This window comes from Mirounga leonina, unplaced genomic scaffold (assembly GCF_011800145.1).
Source record: "Mirounga leonina isolate KUSES-001 unplaced genomic scaffold, KU_Mleo_1.0 Mir_178, whole genome shotgun sequence".
Classification (NCBI taxonomy): domain Eukaryota; kingdom Metazoa; phylum Chordata; class Mammalia; order Carnivora; family Phocidae; genus Mirounga; species Mirounga leonina.
Window position 1 is genome coordinate 24,081,602 of NW_023270464.1, and position 5,802 is coordinate 24,087,403.

The window sequence follows — 5,802 nt, forward strand, 5'->3', positions numbered from 1 at the left end:
GTGTGTGTATGTGGGTGTGTAAAGCATTACCACAGTGGACAACCATGCCGGAAAAGTACTTTCTTAAGTGGCAAAAAGTTGAATTAGAGTCTCGGCTTCATGCTCGCAGACCTCCTGCCTGCAAGGGCCCTTCTCCCCCTCAGTACCCCCGGGAGTGAGGGGAAGGAGTGCAAACACACATTCCGCCGGCTGGGTCCGTTCTAGTTGTGGCTCTGAACCCCCAGATCCAGCGTGCAGTGAGGTCCTACCCACCATTAATGATTCGTCTGAAACACATAGCCGCCTAGGCCGTCCCCACAGTTTATTGGCTAACGCTGCTGTCATTCTGCGGGCTCAGGCGGAGGCCTATGGGAAATGGAGTCCGGCAAAACCGAGTCCCTCTGGGGCTCGCGTTTCCGCTTCCGGTGTTTAGTGGCTGTCCGAATGCCCGGACTACGGGCCTGGGCTCGGGGTTCGGGGGTCGTGTGGGCACGTGGCGTGACCGCGGAGAAGGCGCGGGGGGCCCCGGGTACCCGTACGCGCAGGGCCTCGGCGGGCCCACGCACCTCTCAGCCGGGGTGCTGGCCGCCCTCGCCGAGGGGTGGGGGGCGTGGCCCGACCGAAAACCTGGGTCCCGCCGCTTCGGGCCCAGGTCGGGCGAGCCGCCCCCGGGCAGGATGCGCTCCTCGTGCTGGCGCCGCCCTCCTTCGCGCCGCCCACCGGACTCGGCGGGGACGACCCTGACCCCGTGGGCGCCGAGGCGACCCCGTCCCCAGGGCCCGCAGTTACCCAGTGAGGTTCCAGAGAAGGTCTCCCGCGGAGCAGAGTAGTCTTCCAGTGTAAGTCACGCTCTGCGGGCCAGCGCCTCAAGTCCATGGCCAAGGGGCGGAGCCCCTGCTTCTTTTCCGCCCTACACCAGCTATGTGACCTTGGGCAAGTCCCGGGGGGGGGGGGGGGGGGGCGTCTCTGAGCCATGACTGCCCAGCCGAAGTATCTCTTTAACTTTCCTGCCAGCTCTAACATCCTATATGAGTCTGTGTTTATAATCCCTGCTTTCCAAGCTTGTAACCTTAGCCAGGCTAAATCTCCCTGTTTGGGAGAGAGTTATTCCAGGAGTGAGACTTGGGGTGCCCAATGCCGAGAGCCCAGCTAGAGATGGGGGCCTTGAGACCCTGGGAATCGCTGAAGCTTAGAGCCCGCTCCACCCGGGTGCTGCTCTCCAAGGTGCTGCTACCTTAGGCGCCGTCTCGTACTTGTCCTGCAATCTTCCGAAGACCAGTGGCTTGGGAGGGTGGGCGGTTTATTGTCCCCATTATCTCCTCCAGCCCATCCTCATTGGTCAGTGTGGATAATTGACATTTTTCTCAGCCTCAAGTAAATCGCTATGCAAACAGAGCTTCAAGCTCCCCTACTTTCCAACCAGATCACCAGCCCTTGACCTTCCTCTCAAACTTCTGAAGCTGCCTCCCCAGTGACAGAGGGCCAGACTCCATGGGCACCGGGACTTGGGAAGGGGAGAACAGGAGAGTTCTTTTCTTCACCTCAGTCCTGCTGGGCTAACATGTGTGATTGTCACTTGCGTTCACTCTAATGTATCTCTGGCTCTAGAATTTCAAGTTCTACTTAGTGACTCCTATCTCAAGGTAGCTTCCCAGTGTGGTCAAGGAAGAGGTTTGAGCTTCAGAGCCCAGTTGCAAGGTTCTTCTCTGAGCTGAACAATGGCTGTAGCTCTGAGCTGAACAATGGCTGTAGCTTCAGACTCCTCGAGTGCAAGAAGAACTTCGAATAGTGAAGCTGGAAGAGGATTCCCACTGGGAGCAGGAAATTTCCCTTCAAGGGAGTGACCCTGGACCAGAGACCTCCTGCCAGCGTTTTTGGCATTTCTGCTATCAAGAAACATCTGGACCCCAGGAGGCCCTCATCCAACTCCGGAAGCTCTGTCATCAGTGGCTGAGACCAGAGAAGTGTACAAAAGAACAGATCCTGGAGTTGCTCATGCTGGAACAGTTCCTGACTGTCCTTCCTCAGGAGACCCAGATCTGGGTTAGACAGAAGCATCCAGAGAGTGGGGAGGAGGCCATGGCTCTGGTGGAAGACTTGGAGAAAGAACCTGGAAGATCGGGGCTCCAGGTGAGAACCGGGCACCTTGTTCTGAGTAGTTAAAAGAGGGGAGTGGGAGAGACAGAGCGCCCTTGGTTTGCCAGCCAGATGGGTGGTGTGTAGTACTTCGTTCTTTGTGTCCTATGGCATTTGCTTATTCCCTGGGCCTGGTAGCCACAACTTCCCTTCCAAGCTCAGACTGACACTTCAGGGAATGCATAGCATTGGTTGTTCTGAGCGTTGGTCCCTGCCATTAAGTAAGAGAATTGCTTAAAATGGCTTGACCACCACTCTGGTTGAGGAGGAGCACCCAGAAGAACATAAAAGCTCTTTGTGTTGTTGTTGTTGTTTTTGGAGAATAGCTCTCATTCATCAGCAGCCAGCTTGAAGCAAGGGGCTTCACTGGTCTTTATTGACAATCTTGAACCTTTGCATCCTACTGAAAAATAGCTGTATTTTTGGTTGGCTGAGTTTTGCCCAGGGATTGACAGGAACAGCCCCAGGAGAGCTGGTGGGCAGATTGCAGTGAGCCTGGGTTCTAGACCTTACCTGTTAGTCTTCCACACACCCACGCTCTTAACTGCCCCTGCAGTGATTTGCATAAGGCTGATTTCCACCTTTGCTTCTTTGCATCTTGGGATGGTTAAGTTTTATTACCTACCAAATTTTGACTACTTCTAGTCCTTGAACAGGAGCAGGAGGTATACTCAGAGGAGAAGGAACCCCCAGGATCAGCACTGGGTTCCCTGAGGATCCATCTGAAGCAAGCACAGACAGGATCCATGTGTCTGTTATAGGCGATGGTGAAGAACTCACAGCCAGAACCAGAACAGTTGAATCACAGCCCCAAAGTAGAACTCCGATCCTTCCACAAGAGTGGTAAGCAGCCGCAGTTTGGGGAGGAAGGAAGGACCCTTCTGTGGAGAGGGTGTGAAAGTCCCCTCTGCGTGCAGAAAGTGGGATTTCTTTCCACTTGGAGGATGGGGCATGTGAAAGGTGGCTGACCACATGAATCTGGGGGATCCCCAATAGGCACCGCCAAAGGGAAGAAAGGCCTTGGTTGGCATGTTTTGTAAAATTACATAGGGGAGCCTGGGGCGCCTTTCTTTATGTGAATGAGAGGTTACTGGTCCCAGTAGGTTAGGTGTGGGCACAGATTTTAGGCCTGATCGGTGGGAAAAGCATAAGGTAGGGTTAAACCAAAGTGCAGTAATTCTCAGAACAGGGACAAGTGTCCCCAGACCAATTCAGATGATGCAAGTGTGTTAGCAAACCTGAAGAAGAAAATCACAAAACTGGGACAGTCAGTAACCTGGATGGATACGGAAGGGAAAAATCTGGAACTCTCCTCTTAGAAATGTGTCATTTTGGTTTTTCACCAACCTTCTTTGGAGGGCCAAAGCGGACACAAAGAGAAGGGGGAAGACTCTTCTGTTTCAGAACTAAGTTGGGCTAGTCCTCAAGAGGAGTCAAGAAACATTGTCTTCTAACAGCTCTTTTCTCTTCCCACAGTGCTGCCTGATCCTCCGGCTCTGGATCTTTCTGTGGAGGAGAGTGGTGGTGACCAGGGGATGATGAGCCCCTCCCAGGTGAGCCAGATTTTTCTCTTACTCAGGAGACCTTTTACTACTCCAGTGGGGGCCTTTTGCATCCAACTCTCTTGCTTATCAGAAATGCCAAGGCAATTTTAGCCAGCAGGGAGGTCCAGTAACTTTACAGATTAGGCTTCACAATTTCATCCACCAGAAAAATGTTGTCCAAACCTCCCTTTTGCTGTAAGGCGGCACCACAGCTGGTGGGGAGGAATTGCATTAAAGTCATTCTTTTCCTTGACCCTGAGATCGTAAGATTATGTTGATTTTCTTGTTTGCCTTAAAAGGAATGGTTATTTCCTTCTTTCTGTATCAGAATCTTGCCCACATGGTATGCGGGACTGCGTGTGCGGGTGTGGGTGCGGGGTAGTGGGGCACAACAGCTTCAGAGTTAGACAGCCCTGAGTTCAAATCCCAGCTCTGCCACATACTGACTGTAGAACTTGGAGGAAGTGTGAAAAGTTCCCAGCACAGTGCATAGGTGTTCAGTAAATGTTAGCTTCTTTCTTGCCTTGCTTCCTCTCCCTCTCTTCCCTTCCCCTGCCCCCTATTGCATTTTTTTGAAGATTTATTTATTTATTTTGAGAGAGAGCGTGAGCAAGTGGGGAGAGGAGCAGAGGGAGAGGGAGAGAGAGAATCCCAAGCAGACTCCCCGCTGAGCTCAGAGCCTGAGTGGGGCTCAATCTCATGGCCCCAAGATCATGACCTGAGCTGAAATCTAGAGTCGGATGCTTAACTGACTGAGCCACCCAGGCACCCCGGCCCACACTGCATTTAAAAGTCAAATCTCATGTTTCAGTTTCTTCTGAGTCTTTTTTGTCACCGGGCCTCTGATGAAGGCAGCATATTTTGAATAGGGTGTTATGTTTCCTCAGGAGTTGATGACATTCGGTGATGTGGCTATGTATATCTCCCAGGAGGCATGAAGGCAGCCAGAACCTGGGTGGAGGAACCACAAATTTCCCATTTTTTTGGGAGAAATCCGCAAACGGGGCCTCTATGGGTAAGACTGCTGTTTTCCCGTCCAGTAGAGGTTGGCTGTGGAGTTTCCAGAGTAGTCACTACTCCAGATCTTTTTGGGTCAAATTTTTCAAGTCCCTCAATCCTGCTTGAACAGAGACTGATAAATCTAATACCAAAGTCAGTGCTATCAAGGATGAGTTTCTAGAGCCCAGAGAGGATACTGTATTAAAGCTTGTCTTAGGAAGATGGTCAGTAAAGCCTCTGGTGGGAACCTGAATTTTATTTGTTACAGGACAGATGAACGTGTACAGATAGTTCTAGATTTGGGCCTGGACTTTTTCCCTCACAGTCCTTAATATTACTTTCACTGAGGATTCCCAAGAATCCCCTTAGACTTTAAAAAAAAATTAATCGTATCTCCCCTCCCTGGTGTATAAAGTGGTTGGGATTAGATCTAGCTAACCATTGTGTCTTCTCTTTGTCTCCCTGCAAATAGACTTGCCCCCCCACTGACCCAGTGTCAGCTCCTGCAGGGAGCAGGAGGAAACCCCCCAGAGCCCAGATCTTCAGCGCTCCAGAGAGGAGGAAAGCGCCAGGGACTCCGCAGCGGGTGGGGGAAGAGTCCAGCCTGGCCCCTTGCCCATCCCAAGAAAAGCCAAGACCTGGGAGGAGCTGGAGTGGCAGGGCCTGGAGGATGAGAAGGTGGCAGGTGTGCACCGGGACTATGAGGAAACCAAGATTTTTTTGGGAATTCTCAGTGAGTCCTGGATCTGTGAGAAATTGCGCACCTGCCACCGGAACCGCCAGGTGTACCGGCTGGTGGCCAAGCGGCTACGCGAGCGCAGCTTCCCACGGACCCTGGAACAGTGTCGCTACTGCTTCAAAAACCTCCAGACCCACTACCGCAAAGCCAGGAGCAGCCGGGCGCCGGGCACCTGCCCCTTCTACCAGGAGATGGACACCCTGATGAGCCCCTGGACCCTTGCCGGCACCTTTGACGCCTTAGAGGTGGCAGGAGGCCTTCTGCGGGACAGAGGGGACTCCGAAGAGAACCAGAGGCCGGCTGGCAGCCGTGACAGGAGATGGTAGTGAACTGGCGGCCAAGCCCCAAGGGGAGCCCGGGAGCCTTGCTCCCCCGGCTTTCAGGGGGAGTTCCAGTGGTAAGCGC

General features: G+C 53.0%; 1 long non-coding RNA gene across 1 annotated transcript; it reads left to right on the forward strand.

The window, feature by feature from the left end:
- Positions 1–401: 401 nt before the first annotated feature.
- On the forward strand, positions 402–4,627 carry LOC118023086. Its single transcript, XR_004682659.1, has 3 exons — positions 402–2,958; positions 3,592–3,668; positions 4,547–4,627. It is a non-coding gene; the product is annotated as an uncharacterized LOC118023086 (long non-coding RNA).
- The last annotated feature ends 1,175 nt before the right edge of the window (positions 4,628–5,802 follow it).